We start from the raw sequence: 26823 nt of genomic DNA, 5'->3' as shown, positions 1-26823 counted from the left end.
TTATCTTGATGTCAGATTTATCCCAAAACATTTGGCAGAAATTTGGGCTGTGCTAGATGACGCTAAACCAGATATCTGTCTCTTTACTGAGACATGGCTAAACAACGATGCCATACCTGCTCTGGCAATGGCATTCCCAGCGGATTATTCGGTTGTGTGTTTAGACAGATTAGGGAAGAGGTGTGGAGGTCTGGCAATCGCCACATGTCTCCCTTATTATATCAAGACCCTTGACACTGTCTCCACCTCCAAGCTAGAGCTGCTAATTTTCAGAGTACTGCGAGCCCATGTGATTGATCGGACGGGAGCTCTAGTGTACCACCCCACTGGAGGAAATAAGAGAGAATTTTGTACAGCATTATTAGATAGGTTGGCCCCATTTACGCTACAAGGTGACAAGTTCCTACTTGTAGGAGACTTCAACCACCATCTGGAGGCTCTTGCCAACATAGAGTCTGCCTCTCTGCTAGCAGCCATGGAGTCCCTTGATCGCTCTTCTAGAGTAGCTAGCCCAACCCACTTAGCGGGTCAGGTATTAGATACCATCTTTTCCAACATTTCAGAACTAACAATAGAACGTCCGCAGAGGGTATGCTGGACGGACCACTCAGTACTAAGCTTTTCGGGGGCCCCCTTAAACTCGCGAGGTCTTTCGCAACCGCATAAGGAACTCCGAAGAGCCTGGAAAAAAGGTTACAGCCTCCGCTTTTAGCAGTGCCTATACTCCTCCTGGATTTATGAACCACATTGATTGTGACACGGCATTAGATTATTTTGAGGCCTCTATAACAGATGTCCTCAATTTGATTGCACCACTGGAGTTGGTAAAAATCCAAACCAGGGCAGCCCCTGCCCCATGGTACACAGATACACTTAGAAGGGAAAAAGCCTGATATAGGGTAAAAGAAAGGAAATGGAGAAAATCCAAATCCGACCAAGATGAATGGTGCTACCAAGAGGCCTACAGAACCTATTTAAATAACTGTAACATAGCCAGGAGAACCCATTTAGGCTCTCGCATCTTGGGTGCCAAAGACTCCTCGTGGGAGCTCTTTGCCATCCTGAAGGAGTTTACAAATCTGTGGGCGAATAACCCACTCCCGCCATCCACACAGGAACTATGTGATCACTAGCGACCCACTTCACTAATAAGATCGACACAATATATCACTCTTTCGGGTCTGAAGAGGACATTGACGATGGAGCCCACCTCCAGGGAAACCCCTGCTCCCCAAATTTGGAATGCTTACGAACCATTACTGGTGAGCAGGTGGGTGCTCTATTATCTCAGGCGAAATCAGGTTCTACCCTAGACCCGGTACCGCCGGTAGTTATGTCTGAGCTAAACCCGGTTCTAGCTGATACACTTGCAGACATCTGTAATATCTCATTAGCGACTGCCACATTCCCACTCAAATGGATAATTGTACGCATAAAGCCCCTGCTTAAAAAGGCTCTAACAGATCCTGCTCTTCTACAGAATTACAGGCAATCACTCTTCTCCCTTGTTGTTCCATAATCATGGAGACACTAATCTGTCTAGCTATCTAGAACTGAACAATATATTAGACCGATCCCAGTCCGGCTTCCGTGCATCCCACAGCACTGAGGCCGTCTTATTAGAGGTTACCAATACGCTAAGGATGTCACTGGATAAGGACACTCCAGTTATGTTAGAGCTACTTGATATGTCGGCAGCCTTTGACACCATCTCTTATTGTATCCTGTTGAACAGGCTCCGAGAGATTGGTGTCAGAGGTCTGGCTTTTAAATGGATTCAGAATTATCTGTCTGACAGAACACAATGCATCCAGCTGGACTCTTTTGTGTCACATACGGCTGCGGTGGATGAGGGGGTCCCACAAGGCTCTATATTGAGCCCCACGCTCTTCAATCTATATGTGGCTCCCTTGGCCTCAATCGTCGGAAACCAAGGGTTTGAAACCATATCCTACGCTGACGATACGCAGCTGATTGTACACATAGAGAAAAATCCTGCATTAATAAAAGCTACGTTTATAAACTGTATGACTAGCATAGCAAGTTGGATGAGGAAGAACTTACTGCAACTTAATTCTTCTAAAACTGAGATACTGCGGTTTGGCAAGGCAGTAGAATTTTGAACCTACGATTGGTGGCCATCAAAACTAGGAGAAGCCCCTTTCCCAAGAGGATGGGCTAAGAACCTAGGTGTAACAATAGATAATAAGCTTTTGATGGAAGAGCAGGTGAAAGCTCTCACAGGCACCTGCTTCGATACCATGCGGATGTGTAGAAAGATCTTCTCCTGGATCCCGCTAAATGCTAGAAAGGCCCTCATTCAGTCACTCCTAATCAGTCGCCTTCATTATGACAATGCTTAGCTGGCAGGAATTAGGGAAGACCTGTTATCCAGATTGCAGGTTGTGCAAAATACGGCAGCTCGTCTTGCCCTCAATAAACCAGCACAAACCCCTACCCTACCTCTCCTACCCCAACTTCCTTGGCTTCCTGTTAGGAAACGAGCCATCTTTAAGCAGCTTTGCACGGTCTTTAAGTCCCTGCATGGAATGGGTCCGGTCCATTTGACTAACAAAATAGAACGTTATCAACCTGGACGACAACTCAGATTCAGTAATCGTAGCCTGCTCCGTAGCCAGAAGATCAGGAAAGCCAAGATGGGCGGCCGTGCTTTCTCTTATCTGGCCCCCAAACATTGGAACAAGCTCCCTGAGCAAATTTGTGCCTGCCCCAACCTTCCACAATTTAAGAAAATGCTCAAGACCTGGTTATTCTAAAAAAGTTTACTCTACTTTGGCCTTTACTTCGGGCGCCGAGAGATCCCCCAGGGAATTATTTGTGCGCCATACAAACAAGTCTAATAAAAAATAATCCATTTACTATGGGGCAAGGGTGCCTGTGTTGGCGCTAGGCTGCTAAATTTAACGCTAGCACAGGGGAAAACACAGGACTGCAAAATATTGTTGCAAATATGGTGCAGCCCTGCATTTCAGAAGTGGCGGACTGCATTGTTAAGCTAGGAAGGCTAACGCCCCAATCCGTCACTTCTTGAGGCATGGTGTGCTCACTGCCCCCAGATTGTTTAAGGACTCTATTTCCGGAACTTTAGTTTTGTGTGACTAATGCATTCTCAGTGTAATCGTCTTGCTGTGCTTCCATTCAACTAACCTTGAATAAATGGTTTTTAGGTTAAATGTTGAGGACTAGACAGTGTCCAGAATGACCAGGTGCAAGGTGGTCACCTTACTTAGAAGAGGTCAGTGCTTTGTGTTCGCATCTTTGGCATCCAGAGCTCCAAAAGTAGCTCCTAGAATTTTGTTCTTCTAATAAATATGTATGGTTGTTAAACGTATGTTGGTCATTTTCCCCTTTAGAGTCCTTTTTTAAGAGTGTTCCTCAAAGAAAGATTGCAGTATTTGTCACATTAGCTATCACCATTTTCTTCATGTATCTTCTTCTTTAATGGCATGGTCAGAAGCACTAAATTCATCTATCTACAACCATACAATTGTTTTGATTTTCTAAACAGATTTTTGATTGCTACGCGTAGATCTTGTGTTCTAATACCATAAACAAGAGGGTGTAGAGCCGGTGAGCTCAGGTAGCGGAGCATAGAAAGTAGGATATGGACGTATCGTGGAATAAACTCCTTCATCCTGGTTGAAATTGCTGCGAAAATCACAAAGCAGTAAACAACAGCTGTCACAAGCAGGTGGGAGCTGCAAGTGCTGAAGGCTTTAAGTGCTGACTCAGCAGAAGCCAGCCTTAGCACAGCATGGATGATCATGGTATAGGAGAAGACCAGTCCAAGTGTAAGAATGCCTGCCATAACACTGGCCAAAGCTAAGGCATAAACATAGTAGAGACTAGTGTTCCCACATGCAATGTTTACCAAGTCTAGGAATTCACAAAAACAATGTTGCACAGTGTTTCTCACACAGAATTGCAGCTTTGAAACCAAGAAAGGAAAGGGCAAGAAGAGAGAGAAGTTAAATAAAAGTGTAACTGTTATTGCTTGGGCTGCCAGTTTCTTGGATATAATGGATGCATAATGTAAAGGTCTGCATATGGCAATATAACGATCATAAGCAAGGAACAGCAGGAGTGCTGACTCCATCCCCTGGCTAAAATATACCAGGTAGGTTTGAGTGAAGCATCCAGCCACACTAATGGTCTTCTGATTAAACCATAGTATGGTCAGGGCTCTGGGTGAAATTGATAAACTGAGAAGCAGATCCACCAAAAAGAGTGCACACAGAAAGAAGTACTGTGGATGGTGAAGTTGTGGTGATAAGTAGATTGCTGTTACAACTGTGATGTTTGCAGGAACAGTCAGCAAAAGGAGAAGAGTAAGAGGCACCGAAAGCAAGAGTTGCCAGCTCTGAAGCCCAGGAAAGCAGATCAGCTCAAATTCAGATGTAACAATGACAGTGCTGTTTTTGGCACCCATGCCGAAGGTACTCAATACTTTACCTTAGGAATAAAAGGAGATGTTAAAATAAAGGACACTATACCAGTAAACAGATACAAATGAGCAAGACAACTGATCCATCTTAACAATGCGACCTATAGGGTCTGATAGTATGTGTTGAACCTATGTAGGCATTTTTCTGTGAATTAGCACAGATTGTACTGTACACCATTATCGAGTTTTCTCGATTAACACATTTAGGGTTAGTTCTTATGTAATTAGGTTTTACATCTTGTACAAATTGCTTATATTTAAATGAAAACATGCATTTAATGAATTACTACATGTAAGGCATAGTTTGCGGAATCATTGGCACAATAAACATGGATTAAAATTGGACACATACCAATGATTTCAATTTGCTGAATTCCCAATAATATGATTAGTATTTATTTTCATCCCTTTCAGGTGTCAGTATTCTACCTTACACATGTGCCATCTGTGGGTGTATTGACTGATTTGTTTACTGTTTAATATTATACTAAGATGAGGAAACATGTAAATAGATTCAACAGTAGAAGAATATTTTTTGGCAAACTATAATGATTGGTACTCACCAAAACTATGTAGAGAAGTCAGGTGAGGGATTATGACACCCATTAATGCATTTGGAAATAGTTGAATGACTATTATGGCTCACCTACTACTATAGTCAGAGTCCATAGGATCTAAGGAGACTTGAACGTGAATATGCAAGAAATTATTACTTCTTGATTAAGGTGGAAATCACATTGATAGGTCAGAATTGTTAGGGCATCATGGTTTACAGGGCTAACTTTGGTGATGGACAGGAGTTCTCTGGGATGCATCAGAAGAGGTTTCGGTGGAGAGAAAGCATCCTACTTGTTCTAAGTGCTCATTAACTCAAGGTCACAGGGTCTATGGGATCCCTCCTGCAAACCTTTACCTTTACCCATGAGGCCCTTTGTCATCTTCCTACCCAAAGGAATTAAAGCCTAAACTTTAATTTGAACATCAATAGCTCACCTTATGGCAAGGAGAGTGGGGAGTTCTCATATTACCATGGGCAACACATTTCTTAATCCAGGCCTCTTGGAGAGAACCACTACCACCATGGCTGAGATAGTAATGGGACACCAGCGTCAAGACATAATTTTATTTGCCATTTACACATGTGAAAAGGCATTTGGTGCACCCATTCCTCACTCAATTCAATATCACAGTTGAATTGAGGGCTATGTGTTGTGTGGTATGGTTCCCATTCCCTCCATGTTCTTGGTTTCAGTCTGATGGCACTGGTGTTGGGATTCCGGGGTGACATCAATCCAGCATGTGCACCCCCAGCAACACAATGTCCTTTGAGCCTCACTCCAGATTTCGGACCAGCTAGTCCCAACTAGGAAACCTCTTCCAGGTCTGGGAAAAGTCCTCTGCATCTCATGAGAACTTGAGTTCTTGTGAGAATTATAGCCATCTTTGGAATAGATTTCAAGATAAGCTGCACTCAAATTCATAAGCCCCACTTGCCTTTAAGGATTCTGATCGGTGAGGATTGGGTCCTGTGTGCTCCCTTGGTGAGCCGCTCCACATTGCCACTCCCATCTGTCCACAGCATCAGTCTACCCAGCTGGATATGGGATTTCCAAACTATAAGAAAAATAACAAGATTAACACAGAGCAAAATGTATTGCACAGATGTGTCGCAGATGGGCTTAACTTATCTGCTGGATTGCCTTGCGTCCCCACAGGCTTCTTCAGAGCAACAGTCTTCTCTAAATGTCTGCTACAACTATAGCCACACCTGCAAAAAAGGATAAAAACATTGAGCTCTTGAACTTAAGCATCTAAGACCTATGAACTACTAACCACTGCCAACCTTAAATGTGTATTTTTCCGGTTGCATCCCGTTAGCGCTAATATAACCAGAGTCGGTTTACTCAATTTGTACTCTCAGCAGATATTAATAAACAGCACTGTGACACGGTAAGGTCATAGTGATGTAATCTTTAACTTTTACCATTTCCATTTGTGTAGAACTTCTACATAGTCCTCTGCCACCCATTCAATGTATGATTAGGACCTGCTTGCATTGCTTGATTCTGCATGACAAATAGAGAGGAAATTTGCCTGAGATGGCTGTCGAGATGGAGCTCCATAAAATAGCTCCAGTGCTTGGGATCTTATATCTTTAAATATCCTTGCTTATGCCCTGTTATCCACTCCTTCTCCAGTTATCATTTCACAACATTACACCTAGAACTCATTTTATCAAAACAAATTCTACCTACAAGACGGATTTAACTTACGGGTGAAATCTGTTACCCTCTCCATCACCTGGAATCCAAGCGACTTGATTTGCAGCTTCTTGTATCTGTCTGACCTGAATTTCCCTTCTGCTCCTAAGTGTTGAATGCACAGTCATGGATTGCCTGCTTTGTCTCAGGCAGGGAGCTGGGAGACACCTTACTATTGCTGCAGGTGGGATTTGCTCTGACCACACAGATGATCTCATGATGAGAGTGGGGCCAGCTGCTGACCTGCCTGCCTTTTCCTTAATACTGCTGGAATATTTGGCTGCCCCGGTGTGTGGACGGCTGATTCCTGGGTGGAATTTGCTGTGCAGTGAGTGCTCCCATTTTGTGCCTTTTTCTGCTGTTGAGATGTCTGATATCACTCGCCTTCGTTATGCTGATGACCAGCCTGGGATCCCATCACCTGACCCATTGATACAGCTGTACCCCTTTCCCTTGGGGGATTTTTGCATTCCTGCTCAGCCTCAGTTTCTTGCTTTGGCCAATTTATGGAGAGCTGCAACCCTCTCCTGTGAACTCTACAAGCCGTGTAGAGGCAACATTCAAGGGTTGCTTCTGCTCTCCTGTGCCCCCACTAGCATCTTACGAGCTCGCTCACCTAGGGGTCAGATAACTCACAGGCTTTTGGTATATCTCTGGAAAACAGATACTTATATTATGCTCTCCAACAATTAAGTCGCACAGCCCCCACACAAGTACTGACCAAGCTACTCTTTGTCTCAGCATCCAGTGCCTCACACAAGTACCTCACATCACCCTCCCGAGACTAGCAAAACAGGGTCAGACTGTTTTTGTCACTCAACCCACACTCTAATGGGTGGTCTCCACACATACGTACCAGAACGTTTACAATGGGGGAACCCATCTCCCTCTCATCTGGAGTCAGTAGAATGTCCCTCCTTCCACCAGGAGTATGAGCCACTGTGCCAGTTCCCCAATCCAGCTCAGGAGCACTGTGTACCACTGGAGCTACCTCATAAACCTAAACCAGCTGGTGTATGTTGAAGTCAGGTGCCACATCTGTGTGTGTGTGTGTGTGTGTACTTCTCTCTCAGCACTAAATATGGTCTTTTTGCTGCCACCATCGGAGCTGGACTCCACCTCCAGCTCAGCAAATCTCACTTCATGAGCTGCACACATTTCCTTTTTTTGGATACGATAAGACACTCATGGCCTCAAGCCTTCTCAGCTCCTCATCAATCTTTCTCATTCTCATCTCATGCACCAAGATCAATTTCTTCTCTTCCAAGGCATAAGCGTTCTTGTTCTCCGCTGCCTTTGCTTGGAGCCTCAGGACCTCCAACTCATGATATTTGGCATTTTGCTTTCCTCGGAATCCTCTGGAGAAACACTCCTGGAAGATGGATTGCTGCCAGCCACAGAGGCTGTTCTCCCATCAGTCATATTCTGGGATCTGAAGCTACCCTCTGGCACCCCCCATCCACATCTGCATCATCTGTCTCCCCAGCTTCTCTGGCGGCATCCCACCAGGCCCCTAAGGCATACTGTAGCTCCTCCTTCCTAGAGTTGCTCCTCAAGGGACATCCAAAAGCTCCTGCAGAACTGCTTCAGTTGATCTACTTTGCAACTACTTAACATTTCAATTTCGAACTCCAAATCTGCAACCTCACTTGTTGGTTTACCATTTAGAGGCATGGTGGGTGGATACTTCAAGGTTCAGATAAAAAATAGAACCAAAAATAAAACCTGAATGTGGTTGCATAGTAGTTTGCACTAATTTACTGACTAGTGATGTACACCAATCACTGTGGGTCAAGTACAATTACTAGTTCAAATTCTCACTGCTGACCACCAATGTTGGAAATGAGGGTCTCTAGTTGGCAGAGGTAGGTACCTTTGTCCAAATAGAGACCCTTGCTTCTAGTCAGAGGAAGGGGAAAGCACACTTTGGATAACCCCTGCTCACACCCTGGGTAGCTTGGAACGAGCTGACAGGCTTATCCCAAAGGCAACGTGTAAAGTTGTTGTACTCAAAATACACAGTAATAAACCAGTTTAGGAGAAATATGTTTCTTTATCTAAACTCAACAAGACCAAAATAACAAAAATACAACATACATGTAATAGTAATATGACTTGTCAAAGGTTTCAAATAACTTGGTCAATAGAAAACATTGGATGCGTGATTTCTCACAAAGTACCTTTAAATGTGTCAAAATTCACAAGGCCAAATAGCAGCAGAGATGAGAAGCATCAAGAAACAAAGAGGAGCGTCAGTTCCTAAGACCTTGGAGAGATGATGCAACAGTTCAGCTGCACGTAGGAGAAGTGATGCATCGAATCCGGTCTGTAGGGGGAATTGATTCATCGACTCCATGACGATTCTGGTCTGCGAGTTATGCATCAGGAAAACTTGTCACACAGGTACAATGCATGAAAATCCGAGGTGCAGAGGCAATCGATGCAGTGATGACAAGTGGCGCTGTGTGATTTTCTTCAGCTGCGACCCTCACAATGCATTGATTCTTGCAACTGCGACAGGCGCTGGGTCAGTTTGGCAGCGGTGCAGCGATGTGCAGAGATTCTTCTCGCACAGCAAAAAGACCGATGCGTCGATTTCTTCAGTCATTCTTCTCTTCCAGATCCTAATCTGCAGGAACAAACTCCAGAAGCCTAGAACTGGAACAGGCACTACCTGTCAGGTCAGAACTCCCAGCAGCAGATTTCAGGGGAGCTGGGGTGAAGTATTTGTGTTTCACTGAGACTTCAGAACAGGAGGACAGCACACATAGGCCCTTGGAGATCTTCTTCAAGCACGTTTAAGGCAAAGTTCAAGTCTTTTTCTTCTCCTTGGTAGAAACAGCAACTCCAGGCCAACCTCATTCATCACACAGCATAGGGACAGTACTCTTCCCTCCTTCCAGCTCTTTAGCTCTTCTCCTTTGCAAAGCTTTCTCTTGAGTCCAGAGGTAATCTAAGTTCTGGGGTTTAAGGTCTACCAGGTATACCCAATTTTGACTTTGTTCTCTTTGTACAAGAATCTCTGAGCCCTGTCCAAACCAGTTCTGGCCTCACTTGTGCAGTATGACCACACAGGGTGGAGACATCATTGTGCCAGGGAGACAAGTCCGATTCAGGTGCAAGAAAATCTTCTCCCACTACTCTAAATGTAGCCAAGCCCCATTTAGCTGAGCTCCGAGTCATCCAGGAAGGGCCAGGCACACCCCAACCACCCCCAGTGGCTGTCTACAGTGAATGCACATCCCCAACCCCTGTCACACCAACACCAGACAGTCAATACACAAACAGGCAGAGGCACACAGAAAAGGTTAAACAAGAAAATACATACTTTCTAAAGGTGGTATTTCCAAACACACACTTTAAAACCATCTTTAATAAAAGACAGGTTGTTTAAATTTTGAGTTCAGAGAGCCTAAACTTTATATCTAGATATTGTCCCAATGGGAAGTTATACTTGTAAGATGTTACAAAGTATTTCCCATTCTATCCTATGGGACAGTTAGCCATTCAACAGTGTAAAACAAAATTGGCAGTATTTCACTACCAGGACATGTCAAACACACCAGTACATGTCCACCTTTCACATACACTGCACCCTGCCCACAGGGGTACCTTGGGCCTACCAAAGGGGTTCCTTACATGTGCAAAAAGGGAAGGTTAGGGCTTGGCAAGTGGCTGCACTTGCCAGGTTGGCACGGCAATTCAAAATGGCGGACAGACACTACAGTGGCAGGCCTGAGATATCTTTTCAGGGCTACTCATGTAGATGGCACAATCAGTGCTGCAAGCCCATAGCAGCATTTGATATACAGGCCCTGGCATACTCAGCACACTTTACAAGGGACTTACCAGTAAATCAAATATGCCAATCAGGGAGAACCAATTGTAACAACAATGTACACAGAGAGCATATGCACTTTAGCACTGATTAGCCATGGTAAAGTGCCCAGAGTCCTATAGTCAACAACACAGGTCAGAAAAAAAGAGGAAGAAGCAAAAGTTTGGGATAACCCTAAAAAAAGGGCCAAGTCCAACAGAGAGGGTATGTGCGTATTCACCCCTCAAAGAACTGCACTCCTCACACAGCAGTCTAGCCAGGATTCCAAAAATTTGCAGAGAAAGAACAGATGGAAGATCGTTTTCGTTCCTTGGCCCAAATATCTTGAAAAAACTCTTTAAAGAGCTCTGGTCCATTCCAGAGCTCCCTGTCTTTAGGAAAAAACTAAAAACACAGCTGTTTCAGCAACATGAATAATACAATCACGTTTTTGCATAAGCAGGCTTTCCTTGTATTCAGTCAGCTCTGAAACAATCCTTCGGAGTAGTAGTGTGCTATAAAAATGCCATTTGGTTCATTCATTCATTCATAGGACTTGGCTATGCAGGCATGCGAAATTGAAAGAAGGACTCTATGCTTACCAACAAGGTAACTACACCTGAGCCCAAAGAAGTGTCCATATAACAACAGTATTGGGTCCTATTTCCTCACATTTATAATGAATGTATTTGCAGCTTCAGTAATTTTTAAAAGACACTAACCTGACTAACTGAACAACTGCCCCATCCCTCATTCCAAAGGTCTATCAGTTTTATAATTGTAGTTGCGGTTGATTCCCCAACATTTCCTTGCTACCATTTGTTAATATTTCGGTTGTTTTATATGTTTATTTATTTTAGCGGGCGTTGGTTCCCTGCCAATTCCAAATCACATCACCCTGTTTGTACCTCTCTATACTCAGTATTGTATAACATACGAGGTAAAAACCACCTAACACCTCCTACAGCAAATTATTCATCTAGACAGCCTCTCTACCTAGGATAACTTCAGACTATTAAGGAAGTGATAAGGAACTGACCCAATTACTCAATTGGTGTGCATTAAGGAACACATGAGGCAGTGTTGGATTATTAAAGCACTGGCCATTTGTGTATAACCTGATGCACTTCTCAGTTGGCCATAATTAGTTTTTACCAGATGCCACTATGGAGTTACTCAACTTAAATCCTAGTGATATCTTACTGACACAAGTAGGCTGATCTATACTCAAGATTATATACACCCCTAACCGAACTAAAAACACAACTAAAAACTCTATAAATAAACTACTAATAAATAAATACTAAAACCTTGAAACGGTCATTTTGGATTCCTACTTTTGTCCCAATAAAGGATGTATAGTGACTGACCTAATCTTTTTCACCAAGAGAAGAGCACAATGGAGGAGAGCCTTTTCCTCAACGCTCAGGATTAATGCATCTAGGAACACACCACATGGCTTACAGATCTCTATAAATCCCTCACCGATCTTCATGGTTGAAGCTACCATCTCTCTTTACAGCAATGGAAATGTTCCTATTCAGTCACCTGACCATAACCTGGAGCATTTGGCAAAATATTCTTTAGGATCAAATCACAATTTCGAGTTGTGTCCCTAGCTCCTTCAAAACTGCACGTATACCCTTTTGCTCCACCATGGAAACTCCGGCATCTCCCAGACCCACCTCCACCACTTCATCCCATGACCGCTTTCTTTATTTCAACTCATTAACCATTGCTGCCGGCTCCAAATCACCTGTCCAAGAGAGGAGTCATGCACTTACCATGTATTATAGCTTTCTGATGATCTGCCCCGACCAGCTGCTCATTGAAGAACTAATAACCACAGTGCTAGAATCAGCAACAGCCTTAGCCAGGTGATACTCATGTACACTATCCTGCCTCCCTCGATCAATGGCACACCCTCCCCTCCCACATCTGCTGCCCAAAGAGTGACCTTCTCGCTCACTCCAGTCTCCAACCTGTCAACAGTGACCCCCCACATCTATGTGCTGCACGCTGCTAGCACTCTAAGCATGCTGACACTTCTTCCAACTACACCTGCTGAACACCCTCTTAGCAACAACCTAGCAACCCTGCTCACAACCCTCATCCTCCTATCACTTTCCTTATCACACCCTTCATCCCCCGTGATCCTGCTGGTCTGTGGACTGCTTTTTAGAAATGGGGGTCTCTAGTTAACAGGTTGTTACCCTGTCCAAGTAGGGACCCTTCTTCCTAGTCAGGATAAGGGGGATACAATTCTAAAATAACCCCTTCTCACCCCCTTGGTATCTAGGCACGAGCAGTCAGGCGTATCTGCGAGACACTGTCTAAAGCATTTGCACATAACCATCATTAATACAGTGAAAACACAACAAAAGGACATCACACAAGTTTTAGAAAAATATCTAATATTTTATCTGTGCAAACAAGACCAAAATTGATAAAATAACTCCACCTTACAGTTCTCGAGCCCTTGAAGTCACATGTGTTTCAGATCAAACTCCTTGCGGTGAAAGTCAGGAGATCCGGCGTTGGCAGGCATCGGGCTGTGGTGCAAAGTGCAGCGGTGCTGCATGCGGTGCCCTCAGGTTACGGTGTAGGCAGTGGCTCAGTGACAGTCATCCATTGGCGTGGGTGATACCTGGGCTGAAGTGCGAAGGGATGAAAGGCTCATTGCTGTACTGACAGGTCACGGTGCAAGCAGCGGCGTCGTTATTACCGAAGCACTGTCGTCAGCTGATGAACTGGAGTCGATGGCGCCAGTGTCAGTAGGCCAAGGCTGCAGTGCAGGATGAGGGTGGTGTACCCTTGAACCACGGTACAAGTAGCAACGTCAACCTCAGCATGGAACAGCATTGTCGAGGATACCAAGGTGGTGGTGTTAGGCAAGGCAGGATGAAGTGCAGTGCATCCAGGTCGCGGTACAAGCAGTAGCTCGATGGCGGTGTCAGACATCATCACTGGTGAGACCAGGGTTGCAGTGTGAAGTGCAGTGGTGTCCTCTGTGGTGCCTTCAGGACATAGAGCAGGCAGTGGCATCAGTGAAGGTGTCTGGTTGTTTTTTCTCCAGTTGCAGCCCAAAACACACAGTTCCCCGTAATAATGATAGTAGATGAACTTAAAGTCTTTGCTGTTTCTGAGATTTCTTGAACAGGGGGCAAGATCTATCTCAAGCCCTTGGAGAAACTCAAAAAAAGAGGTTGCAGAACAGTCCAGCCCTTTCTTTGCCCAAGACAGAAGCAGCCACTGCAGGCCAACATGGCAAAGCACACAGCAAAGTGGTAGTTCCTCCTCACAGCTTCTCCAGCTCTTCTTCTTGGCAGGTTTCTGAGTCCAAAAGAGTTCTGAAGTCCTGGGGTCTGGGCCCCAATATTTATACCACATTTCCTCTTTGTTCTCATGTGCCAGATAGTCTCTGTGCTTAGTCCAAACCAGTTCTGTCCTCCCTGGCCCAGATTCTTGGCATGAGCTGGAGACAGCATTATTTAAGGCAGACCATGCCTATTTAGGTACAAGAAAATCTCCTCCCACTACTCTAAATGCAGCCCAGGTCTATTGAGCCTAGCCCTGACTCATCTAGGAAAGGCGGGACACACCTCAAACCCATACTGCCTGCCTAGAGTGAATGAACATTCCCCAACCCCTGTCACTCTAAAGCCAGACAGTCAACTCACACCCCAGCTGAGGCAAGAAAATGCCTACTTTCTTAAAGTATCAAAAAAACGAATGACCTGGTCTCAACTTTTAGTTGCTGCTGTTTATTTAGGCAGACTATATGCCTAGATCAGTTGATTCATAGGCCTGCACGAATTTTATCGCGATTACTTACAACATATTATATTGCATTTGCAACTTTCATATGTCTAAGCATGACACACAACAAAAAACAATTGAAAATGATTAACAATATTCAAAAACACAATATATACATGAATGTGTAGCTAGACAATTACTAACAATATCATACAAACAAATTGATACATGACAGGAATACACCAGTGTTATTTGTTATATCAGTCCCAACAACTACTTATTTATGCCTTAATACGTTAGGACTGTTCTCACAAGGGATATTTCCTGAGGGGTATAATTTCTTAAAAGTGGCCTCCACTAGGCTGCACACTATACATTTAATCGCCCTTTGTGAGTATTATGGAGGAATCTCTTGTGGAAAAGCCGACGTGTTTCCAATCCCGTTACATGTTTCGTGGGATTTTCATCAGGGCTGTACTAGGTGCAATGAAAGAGGCAATTGAGTATGAATCCCTTCTCCTTCGTTTCACCTAACATTGGATACGGCGATAGAATATTTACCTTTGTCTGTCACAAAGTCTTTTTCAAAGGTACTCTTGCACTTCGGGGTCAACCTGTGGCCACAAACATAAAGAGAAGAACATTTTGTTTCAAGTTGTGCAAATATTTGACCAGAGTGATGGTTGTTTCTAATACTGGAATTTTATAACTGTGGCATGTTTAGGTAGGCGGCAACAGGACTTACGTGAGTTTGATTATTATTGAAGAAAGGAACAGATGGCCAGGCTTCTTTTTGACTGTGAATTCAAAACAATTATTTCGATTGTTACTTCCAAAGCAACAATGAAGATTTTCGGAAACAACTTGATGTTTACAGTGAATAGACTTACATGGAATATGTTGCAGTCTTTACGAACGGTTGGACGGAAACAGCGTTGTCTGTTAGAAAATTAATGATCATATATGCATTACTCATGGTCGATACTGGACTTCACACATGTGGCTGATGTTTTTGAAGTTTACAGGCCTAATATGCACTTACTTGAGAAACTGGTTGGAGCCTTATTCTGTTACGGTTTTCCGACGTTGTGTTGTTCGGAATGAATCACGCGCGAGCGTCTAACCGCGCGAGCGGGTATTTTTGCAAATCTATGGGTAAGAGAAGCATGGGATAGGCTTAAGCTCAATCAAACTTTAAAACTAATTGTTTGGCTGCACATTTCTATTTGAAAAACGTGCCCCACCTCGCTTTTCTTTACACAGGCACCTCAATCACCCTTCTTTATGTGCAAAACTAACGATCAACCATGCAGTGGTTGACTGTAGTTTTTATACATGTGCACCGGAAGTGATTGTGTTAGTAGCGAGAACTCTAGAAAATGTGTGCCCGGGAAGTGATTGTATTTGGAGCAAGAACTCTGGGAAATGTAGTCAATAACGGAATTGCTACCGTGTATTTCAAAATCATTGATTTGTTTGTGAAATAGATGATATAAAATACAGTTTTTTATGTGGAAGTACGCAAATTAAATTTGCTGACGCTCTGCCAATTCATCAGTGAACAGTCATAAATGTGAAAGTTGTTGGAATCAGTCATCAGTACAGGGGGCTCAGCGAATTGTTTGTTGCAATTCGGTCATCTCGTTCAACCCATCGATCACACAATTGAATTTAAGAATTAAATAGGTTTCTCTTCTAAGAAGTATTAATTCTACATTTCCTCCACGAGGTGGAATTTTGATGCCTGAGAGCACAGTCCATTTAAAATCTTTTTCAGTGTGGTTGCTATCAATAAAATGTTGAACCATCAGGGCGGTCAAAACTTTCAGTTTAATTCTTGAGCGATGTTGGGACAATCTTTGGTTTATTTGTTGGTTGGTCTTACCGATATATAACTTGGGACACGGGCATGTTATGGCATATACTGTGTTCCGACTTATGCAATTTGTGAACTCTTTGTGAGTCCATTTGATAGAGTTAAATTCAAAAACGGTTCCTTCCACTGAGTTGGCACATGATGTAGAGGTCCCACATTTGTGGTGCCCTTCCACGGGTTTGAGATTCCATAATGAACGTAGGTCCGTTTTGAATTTGGAGGTACCTAAGTCTGCTCTGATAATTTGTTGGCCAATGCTCATGTTTTTCTTTAAAGCGAAAAATGGTCTTTCCATTGGAATCTCTAAGTTGGAAAGTAAATGCCAATTGTTCAGGATGATCGCTTTGAATTTGTTGGTATGCGGACCATATGTTGTCACACATACAAGCTTCACTAAAGGTTTTTTATCTTTATTTGTTAGCAGTTCCTCCATTGGTGTAAACCAAGCTCGCTTCGTGGCGTGCTTCAACATTTTTTGGGGATACCTCCTGGTTTTCAGCTGGTCACATAGAATTTCTGCATGTGCCATGAAATCTTCCTTTCTTAACAATTGACTGTAGGGTAGTTTGGCTTTCAAGATTTGGGGGTGATAACTTTGATAGTGGAGTATTGTGTTTTTGTCGGTCGGTTTTCTATGTGAAGTAGTTGTTAGTTTATGATCTTGCGGGAAAACCTCAACATTCAAAAACGTCTGCCATGTCTGACTGTGAATAATGCTGAATTTAATGTCAGGGGGCCTCATGTTTAACCATTCGTCGAAACGGATAAGATGTTCTTCTGTACCGTTCCACTGGCACCAGATGTCGTCTATGTAACGATACCATGATTTTATGTGTTGGCTGTAGGGATTAATATGGTAAACGAAACGTTCCTCATACAGGGCCGTGTAGAGGCCCGCCATCTCTGGGGCATAAGGACACCCCATGGCGGTCCCCTTCACCTGCATGTAGAACATGTCAATAAACAAAAAATAATTCTTCTTGAGTGCTATTCGGGCCAAGTCAATTATGAATTCTGTCAGAACACTTTGTGGCTTGGGTCGTGTTTCCAAATAGAATTCTATGGCTTCCAAGCCTTCTTCTTGAGGAATCTGGGTGTAGAGGGAAGTGGAATCGAATGAGACCATCCAATCTTGGCTAGCATTAAAGGGCTTATATTTTATTAACAAAATCTGTAGTGTCTTTCAAATATGATGTCACTTGGCTCATAAATGGTTTCAGTAAGACATCGACATATTTGGCAATAGGCTCTATGACTGCATCATCGGTCTCCCAGGTGGCTCAAGAAGGTTTTTATGAATCTTCGGTAGAAAATAAATTACCGGGGTGCGTGGATTGCTTTTATTTAGGTATTCAATTTCCTTTGGGCCTAGAATGCCCTGTTCTAATCCCTATGCCAATTTGTTTTGTATCTCACCTTGTATGTGATTGGTGGGGTCTTCCTTCAATTGTCTATACCATTCCTCATTTTTTATTTGGCTATTTGCTTCAGCAATATACTTCTCTTTTGACCAAACCACAAGGGCTCCCCCTTTATCAGCAGCCTTCACTACTATTGTGTCATCATTAAGTAGTTTGCTAATAGCTGCCTGTTGATTTTTCGTAATATTTCTTTTGAAGAAAGATTTTTTAGTTCCCAATTGTGTGATCAATGACAGAACCGTTTGTTCATAAGCTAATATTTCTTTTGGAAGGCTGTACGCTGGAGGTGTGAATGAGGATTTATTTGATAGGCTTGATGGCTATGGAATTTTGGCACTTTCTTTATTATGGGAAAAGGCTTTTAATCAAATTTTCCTGCAGAATTCTAGCACTCCTATTTTAAGATTGATTAAATCTGACTGGACAGCTGGAACAAATTTAACACCTAATTCTAGGACTGACTTCTCATGAATGGACAATTATTTAGATGAGAGATTAACTATAGAGGAATCCTCTAAGTTTTGTAAAAGTTTGTTCGGGTTCTCATTTCCAATGCTTGTGGTTGGGGTTTGAATCGGTCCCGATTTCTGGGCTCGCCTTTCTTTAAAAAAGTAATAGTGCATTTAGATGGACCTTCTCGTGGATCAGAATCTCCGGTTGAATTGGATGAGGAGCTTTCAGAAAAAGTCAAAAATCGGTTCTTAGATGCCCTTGATATTGGGAAAGAGCCCGACGCGATTCAATTTGAGAATAATAATCTTCTTTGAGGTAAGGGTAAACAGTATCAATATTGAAAGATTTAACGTCTTTTTCAAATTTGGTAGTCGTAAAATTGATTGTGTTGTCTTTAAAGGTTTAGATCTCTTTATCAATTTTTTCCAGAAGCGCCTTTGCTTCTGCAACGTTATGATTGTCTTGGATGGCTTTAATGAGAGCGTCAATTTCCTCTTGTTCTTTTAAGCACAGTCTCTGTGCAGTTTCTATTGTCTGGACCATGAGGTCCCTACTACATTTTGTAGATATGAAACTGAAGCCCTTTTTATATACTGGGTCCTCTGTAAAAACAACTGGCACGTTTTTTACTTGTGGGCCCCAAGGTATGGTGCCTGCTTAAGGTGTTCAAGCAAAAAATTTCAGTGTAATTCAGTGCCGATATGTTTTTTGTTCAATCGAACCAACTTATCTTTTTCGTTTTGCTGTTTTGCATTAGTACTAAGTTTAACTGAGGAGAAGGGAGATGGTCCTGAAATTAGATTCTGTATATGAGCTTCGGAAAAAGAAAGTGTATCTTCCTCAGACATTATTTACAGGCTAATTGCAAAGCCTGTATGTAGTGGTTTCAAAAGGATAGATTAAGAGCTATTACAATGCCAGGCCCTCCCAGGGTGTACCTGCTCTAGTGAACTTTAAGAAAGAAGGGGGGTCTTGTCCTTACGGGGCCAGGTGGGACATAACAACGTATCAAAAAACGAATGAACTGGTCCCAACTTTTAGTTGCTGCTGTTCATTCAGGCAGACCCCCCTTCAAGATTGGAGAGATTTTGATGTATGATGACCCATGCCAGGGGTAGTTTGGTCATCTTGTAGGGGGTGAATTATAATATTTGGTGAATTGGATTCGGTTAGGCCCTTAGGTCAGGTTGAATTCCAGGAGCTTCTCAAGCTTCAAGGTTGTGTGAATACGTTTCTGAAGATTGGCTTTAATAGTTTACATTCTTAACTGAGATCAGCGATTTTGTCCTCCAAGGATGGGGGGTAATCAATACCTAAGGGCAAGTTATGTGACCTAGGAATGAAAGACATGTGTTCACCTTCTGATGAGGTAGGAACGGTGTTACCTTGCACCTTTTAGCATGTTTCCCCATTCTTTTTGCTTTCTTACCTCCTGGTTTTGACTCTGTTTTTGCTGGTTCAAAAAGTTGAAAAACATGAACCCATACAATCTAGCGTCTACTAGCAACTTCCCTAGAGCTCGTACTCTAAACTCTGGTTCAATGGCAGCCTTAATGAGGAGGCAACTGAAGGTTTGTTGAAAGAACATGGAGAAGCTCACCCTCCATCACACCATCACACACCTTAGGTCGACAAAAGGCACCTACAATAAACATATCTGAAGTACCAAAATAGAATACTTCAGGGTACAACGAGGCAATGCCAAAAACAGACCAAGCAAACTATTCAAAATCATCAAACAACAGACAGCATGCAACACTCAGCTGACACAAGATCCTTGACAGGCTGTGAGGGTTTTCTACTTATTTCATTGGAAAGACAAGGAGGATTGAATCTGATCAGCATCATGCTTCACAGCTTCTGCCAACCAAGGGCCATCCTAGGCTCCTACGTTTTTTAGCACCAATTCAGTTCTCGTCCTTTTGGCTATATTATTAAAACAAGGCCACCTGGAGTGTCCTTTAAATCAAACTCTAATTCGAGAGGCCAGAGGAACCCCAGCTGTTGGTCGCAGATGATGGAGTAGAAGAGGGGTGGACCTCTTTCCAACCTCCTTTCTTCCAAGGATCACGGTGGGTCACTGGAGGTTGTCATTCTCTCTCCCCTACCCTGACCCTAGTGCAACAGAGACTGTCACCAATTGTTGGGGCAGTTTGTCTCCCTTTTCTTTCTTACCACAAATTTCACTACATGTTGTACCTATGATATTGATACCGAAGACAGTATGCCTGTGAAGACTAAAATCGTGTTGAAGAACGCCGCTGCTACTTTCCATAGGTTGGTAAACTTGGTCCAGGATGGATGGGAGAAATACAGTGGTGCCTACTTAGATGTTATTGTTGTCTTCAGTTCAAACTAGGAGGCCCACCTGTGCCACCTCAGGGAAGTGCTTCATGCTCTGAACAGTGCAGACCTGACAATCAAAGCCAAGAAATGCCAGACAGGGCACGGTTTCTTGGTCTACTCAACAAGTGTGAGGAGGCAAGGTGCAATTCCACCTGGCTAAAATGTACACCATTCTGGCTTGGAAAGCCCCAAGACACAGGCCGAGGTGAGAGTCTTCCTAGGCCTCACCGGTACTACAAGAGATTGGTCAAGGGGTGTGGCACCATTGTGTTCCCCATTGACAGAACTGACTTCTAAGAAGCAGCTCAGACAGGTGATCTGGTTGTAGGCTTGCCTGCATACTTGTAGCACCCTGAAGATAGCCAAATGCATGGCACCTGTACTTAAGCCCTTGACTTCTCTAGGGAATTCATAATGCAGACAGATGCCTCAGAGCATGGCATAGAGGCTATGATTCCACAGCTAAACAAAGAGGGCATGGGTCAACCTTTAGTCTTCATCAGTAGGAGGTTACTTCCTAGGGAACAGAGCTAGTGTGCAAGAGAAGTGGAAACCTTTGCCATGGTTCCTCTGTCCTGGGCACTAAAGAACTTTAGTCATACCTGTTTGGTGCTCACTTACAGGTTCAGACAGACCACAGACCACTCTAATGACTAATACAGATGTGGTGTGAGAATCCCACACTGTTGAGGCAGTCCATCTTCTACAGTGAATGGACTTTACACACAGTTGGTGATGGCCTCTCCCAAGATGTTGGGTACTTCTCTGTACATTCAGCTGGGGGAGACACGTGTTGGATCTGGCATCCTTGGCGTTGTTCTCACCTAACTTTCTGCCTTCAACCCTCCTGTGTTGCTATCTTTGTTTTTGCTGGCTTCATGACTCTGCACACTTTGCCACTGCTAAGCAGAGTTAAAGTGCTGTGCTCTCTCATTAACACCTGATAGAATTGGCTTACAACTAATTGGCGCATTATATTTACTTGTAAGTCCCTAGTAAAGTGGTACTGCATGTATCCAGACCTGTAAATTAAACGCTACTAATGGGCCTGACGCACTGATTGTGCCTAAAAGCCCTACAAACATGTCTCATCCTTGACATTGCAGCCTGTATGTGCACATTTTTAACTGTCATTTCAACCTGGTAAAATAAGTATATTTTGGGCATTGTGCAAATTATGAATTTAAGTTATAATTATAACTTTCAAACTTTAAGTTGGTTTTGTATGGAAATAATAATGGAAGTTTTTCCAACTATAACTATTCTATAATCTTTGTTTTTTTCATTGAATAGATGTTTTTTAAAATGTGTTTTAATCATAGAATGTTTTTTTCATGGTAATAATAATTTTAATGAGTACTAGCTTTTTTTGGTATTGAAATACTTTCGCAATAGGTCAAACTTCATTATGAACGTCGGCATCATCTATGTTATTGTTTCGCTTTCAATAGCGGATCCTCAATAGTACAGTGGTACCTCTATAAAATTGTGAAAATATTTACACCAAATATAGCTATAGGTTGTGTTTGTGAATTATGCGGTTCTGGTGATAGTGATGCGATAGTATCAAGATTCTACTGCAGCACTTTTGTAAAACTGCATTTCATTGGCTTAAAACTCTGTCACTTGTGGCAAACAGGAAGTGCATACTACTCATCCCCGTTGATCTATCTTCATTCAATTTGATATATTCAAAGAAGAAGGGTGTGCTCTTTGAAAGGAGGGAAAATCTTTTGTTTTAAAGCCATCTTGGTAGTTTTGGACAGCTGCAATGGCTAAAGAAAATGAACCTGTGCTGATGTAAGAGGAAGAAGAGGTGGAGCAGAGAGAGAAATTGAAAGAGTCCATTTTATGGAAATTGTTTTCCTTGTCACCTGAAGTAAAAATGTTAAGTCCAAACATGTTACATGCAACCAGTGTAACAAAGTAATTGCACATGGGAACACCAAGCAATACTCTTTCGGTATTACTGGAATGAGAAAAGACCTTCAGGCAATTCATTCCACCACATTGGTGTGTGTTATTGACAACTCATCTTTGAAATGAAATTACTTATTTGGTTAGCATTTTTTTTTTATTTAGTGTTAAGACAAGTTCTAGGGCCAGATGTAGGTAATCTCAGATTACCGATTCTTAAATACCAAATCATACCGATTCGGTATTTAAGAACTGGCAATTGGGATGTAGGTATTTTTACCGAATCAATTCGCGAATCGGGAATATTCGGTAATTACCGAATCAGTATTTACCGATTTGGTAATTGCCATTGATTCTATGGGCCTTGAGGCCCATAGGAACTTATGGCAATTACTGAATCGGTAAATACCGATTCGGTAAAATTACCAAATTGACAAGGGGGACAGGGTGTCACTTTGACACCCTTTTGCACCCCTGATTCAGGCTTGTGTGCCATGTGACACACATACATGCCCTCATGCCCCTGAGGGCATGTATGTGTGTCACATGGCACAGGTGTACATGCACAGATGTGCATGTACACAGGAATTAGTTATTTACCATGCAATAGTATTACATGGTAAATAACGAATTCTTAGGGGCCTGTGGCACTGTTTCCAGTGCCACCTACATATAGAATTACCGATTCAGTAAATTTACCGAATCAGTATTTTACAGAATCTGTAAATTTACCGAATCTGTAAATTTACCAATTCTGTCAAATATAGGCCCCCTACATCTCAATCACCAAATACTGGTCAATAACGGCCGAAATCAGCCGTTACCGACCGGTATTTGGTGCCTACATCTGGCCCCTGGTTTACAATTTGGCCAAAAATTGTTTTCCACAGCTTTAGCTATTAAATTAAGTGGAATCGATCAGCAATCCGGTATTGGTTGATATTCACATTGCTTATATTTTAGAACAGTGATGCTTGAATGTAGAAAATTCAAGCATTCATGTTCCCAAGAGTCGCTTATAACGAACAAGTCACAACTCGATGTAGAGCGGCTCTAAAGAGCAATATAAAATGCACTTGTTTCATGCAAAAATATATAGATCGATGCGACGAGGAATAAATGCATCTGTTCTGTCTTTGGAGAATAAATAGAGCTATATTGCTTTCCATCTGCTGCAGAGTCGCCATGGTTATTGGTGGTATTTAACAGCATTTGCTGCATTTATATCTCACTTTATGGTGTTCACCAATCACCTAATGGTTTACTTCTTAATTTTATTTCTTGTCTAGTTTTTTCTTTATTTTCATAGTCAGGAGACATAGAAATGTGTGTTTTAAATGCCTTTCCAATGCTTATTAAACATAATTGCTGGAGGCTAGTTTATTTTCTAACTCATTTTAGTTTTTGGTAGTATTTAGCTACATCATTAGCCCAAATTATATTCAAGCCAATAAGTGACCTCCTTTTACAAATAAGTTGTTGTTATCATGAAGATTTCTAATGGAATATCATCTAACTCTCTATTTATTTCTTTGTCTGCTTTTGTGTTCCTTATGTTTGTATGTTAGGGTATGTGCAAACTGGTTCGGGTTTAGTTGGTTGGCATAGTTCATTTTTTGGGCAAGACAGCTTCCTAACAAAGCAGGTGTTGAAAAGGATTTATGGTCTGATTACAAGGTCTGGTGGTCCATGGACCCCAAGACTTGCAGTTGTGGTGTTCCGTCTGCCAGATTACGACTCTGAGTTGTTCAGGCAGTGGACCGTCGGCTGCACCAAGAACCGCCTGGCACAGTGCATGCCGTGCCTGAACATTTTTGCAATTTCTATTGTGGTGCCCTTTTGCAGGACACTGAAGTTGGGAAGGCAAAAGGACCGTCTGCCTGCACAAGTTGAACTCGTAATCAGGCCGGACGTTGGTGGAGAGCCGGCACAGCAGCGGCAGAGGTGTAATTGGGCCCTAAGTTCTTGAAGGAGTTGAACTAATATACACAGGATAAAGTGATTTGAAACTGAACCAGTCACTCTCTCTACTTGCCTGTTTGAGTACTTGTTACCATTCCAACTTTATGGTTATCCACTGTGGTTCAATGCTATAGGACACTTAACTGATTTAGATTGGACTTGAGATGGAGGAGACATTTTTCATCCTAATGTCTATGTTTCCAAGTGTGTTCTGAAATATTTGTCAGAGACGAAATTTGCAGTGGTCTACTGTAAATGGAGCTAAGTTTGAAAAGACATGTGAACAAGACTGTGTCAGCATTCCTTTGTGATCATAGAAAGGCTTCCATTTTCATCAAAATAAATCACATGGCAACGCATCACTGTATTGTTCTGAGGGTGTTAATTTTCCAACCCATTCTTCAAGCATACACACTTAACTTTGCAAACCTATACAAATGTGTTTATTTAGGGAAAAAACAAAAGCTTTTTTAAGAGCCTCCTTATAATATGCCTAAATTAATATTGTCATATATCATTTTTTTCTAGAATTCAATAGGTTCTGTCATACGTCCTAGGAAGTTTCGAGAAGGTAGTGTGGTTAATTATGAACTTCTTTTACTATATATAAACCAATTAAATTATTTTCCCTAACTCTTTTCTGTAACTTGCTAAATTGCCTAATTTCGTTCTATACATTACAAAAATAGTTCCTTTCTATATTTCAGCTTTAAATACAGAACAAAGACAGAGTGTGGTCTTACAAATATGGCTGCCTTTTTATTTTGTAAGAACTTTGATCATCCAATAAAATTGTGTTTTGGGATTGCTATGATCTGTAGAATTGCATGAAGGTACCACAGTATACCATGGTCCAATTTTAACCAAGATATTGTCTTGAAACAAACTGAATACATTTAGTTCAAACAATAAAAAATTACCCTTCCACAACATAATCGACATTTCCGTCAAATATCATCCAAATTCGTTTAGACATTTTGCTGCTACATCTTTTTAACTCTATTAGTGCCTATTGAAAATCATTCAGTGCCAAACTATTTAATGACTTTTGTGAAGTGTCTTGCTTTACCGTACTCTAGTTTGTATAATTTGATTATAGTGTTGATAAACTACATATTTTTGGTTTCAGTCCTTCTTTTGCTATCAATTATGTATGATGGAAGATTGCAGAGTTTATCCCACAGCATATGCAAGCTATTCCTAGGAATTTTTCATACTGAGAGAAAGTATAGATCAGACACTTCATCACAACCTCATAAACCCATGCAAAGATTCAACACAAATGTGCTAAGATAACCATACACCCCAATATACTAGGTATACCGTTCATTTGTCTCATGTGAATATCATCATTCACCAAACAACAGACCAGACACCATAACCTGCGTCTTTCATCCATACACAATATCTGATACTGATGCATATCATCATGTAGCCTGCTAACCGCAGGCTCCAACACATTCTGTCAGACTTACATATTGTAAAGAAGACCCTTATTCTGGATGGTTTTCATCTACATACTGAGACAACAGGACAAGCTCATGAACCAACTGCTTGTTGGCTTGAAATTCAAATCACAAAAGTCAAGTCCCACACCAAACGTTCTATATTCGATTGCCTATTGACATGCACAGCATGACTAATCTACATTCTATATTCTAACAGAAACATACTATCTCTAAAAGTACACAGACTCAAAACATAAATTCCATTGGAAACCCATACATACCAACAAACACCCAGCATGCAGAAACACATCCATACATGATAACAACCAGGCACATTTCATCAGACACCCAGATAAATCATCATGCACTCATCATGATGACAAATAAGTCCCTGCCCCCAAAATAAGTGTTTATGCCCACCATCTGCAACCACTGGTACAAATAAGTGTTGGAAGAAACCCAAAGCCCTCCAGACACCCTTAAGAATCTATGATTGCTCATTCGAGCAGAATGCAAAATAAGGTGTTTTGGTTGGCGAAGAATATAATTAGAAACTCACAACTAGAAAATAATTCATGTCACCAGACACTTAAGTATGCATTTCAACTAAAGCCAACTCTCACACTTCTTCAGAAAGCTATACATTTCATCAGTCAATGAAACAACATGACAAACACTAATGAAATGTAACGTTCACATTCCCTTGCACAACATCATCCACCCATGAATAGCATCAGCCCCCAACTTTGAATAGCAGTATGCTCCACTCTTGCATAGTATTAGTAAATCAGATTGGCCACATCATACCCTTGCCACCCACAAAGTACTTATACACAAAATAAGTCATTGTTGTATACCATTGTGGGTTTTATAAGATACACAAAGACAAGCAATATCATGAAGGCGTGGTTTGTCAAACATATGATCTGACATACATATAGTACAACATATGTAAGACACAAGACATTTTTTTACCCCCAGAGACCTGGAAATAACCCCAAAGTTCATCAATAACTCACATAATTCTCCTTAAACAGTTAGATTTCCTGATGTAACCTGATACACATGCCAAGTGTTCCATACCCATGTCTAGAGCAA

At 42.1% G+C, this 26823-nt stretch overlaps 1 long non-coding RNA gene across 2 annotated transcripts in view; it reads right to left on the bottom strand.

The window, feature by feature from the left end:
- Positions 1-5672: 5672 nt before the first annotated feature.
- LOC144772115 (uncharacterized) overlaps positions 5673-26823 on the bottom strand; it is a 179854-nt gene continuing 158703 nt past the window's right edge. For both annotated transcript variants that reach the window (XR_013599650.1, XR_013599651.1), the window contains one exon: positions 5673-6233. This is a non-coding gene — a long non-coding RNA (uncharacterized LOC144772115). The remainder of the gene's footprint in view (positions 6234-26823) is intronic.

This window comes from Lissotriton helveticus, chromosome 8 (genome assembly GCF_964261635.1).
Source record: "Lissotriton helveticus chromosome 8, aLisHel1.1, whole genome shotgun sequence".
Classification (NCBI taxonomy): domain Eukaryota; kingdom Metazoa; phylum Chordata; class Amphibia; order Caudata; family Salamandridae; genus Lissotriton; species Lissotriton helveticus.
This window is presented reverse-complemented; position numbering and strand designations above follow the sequence as displayed.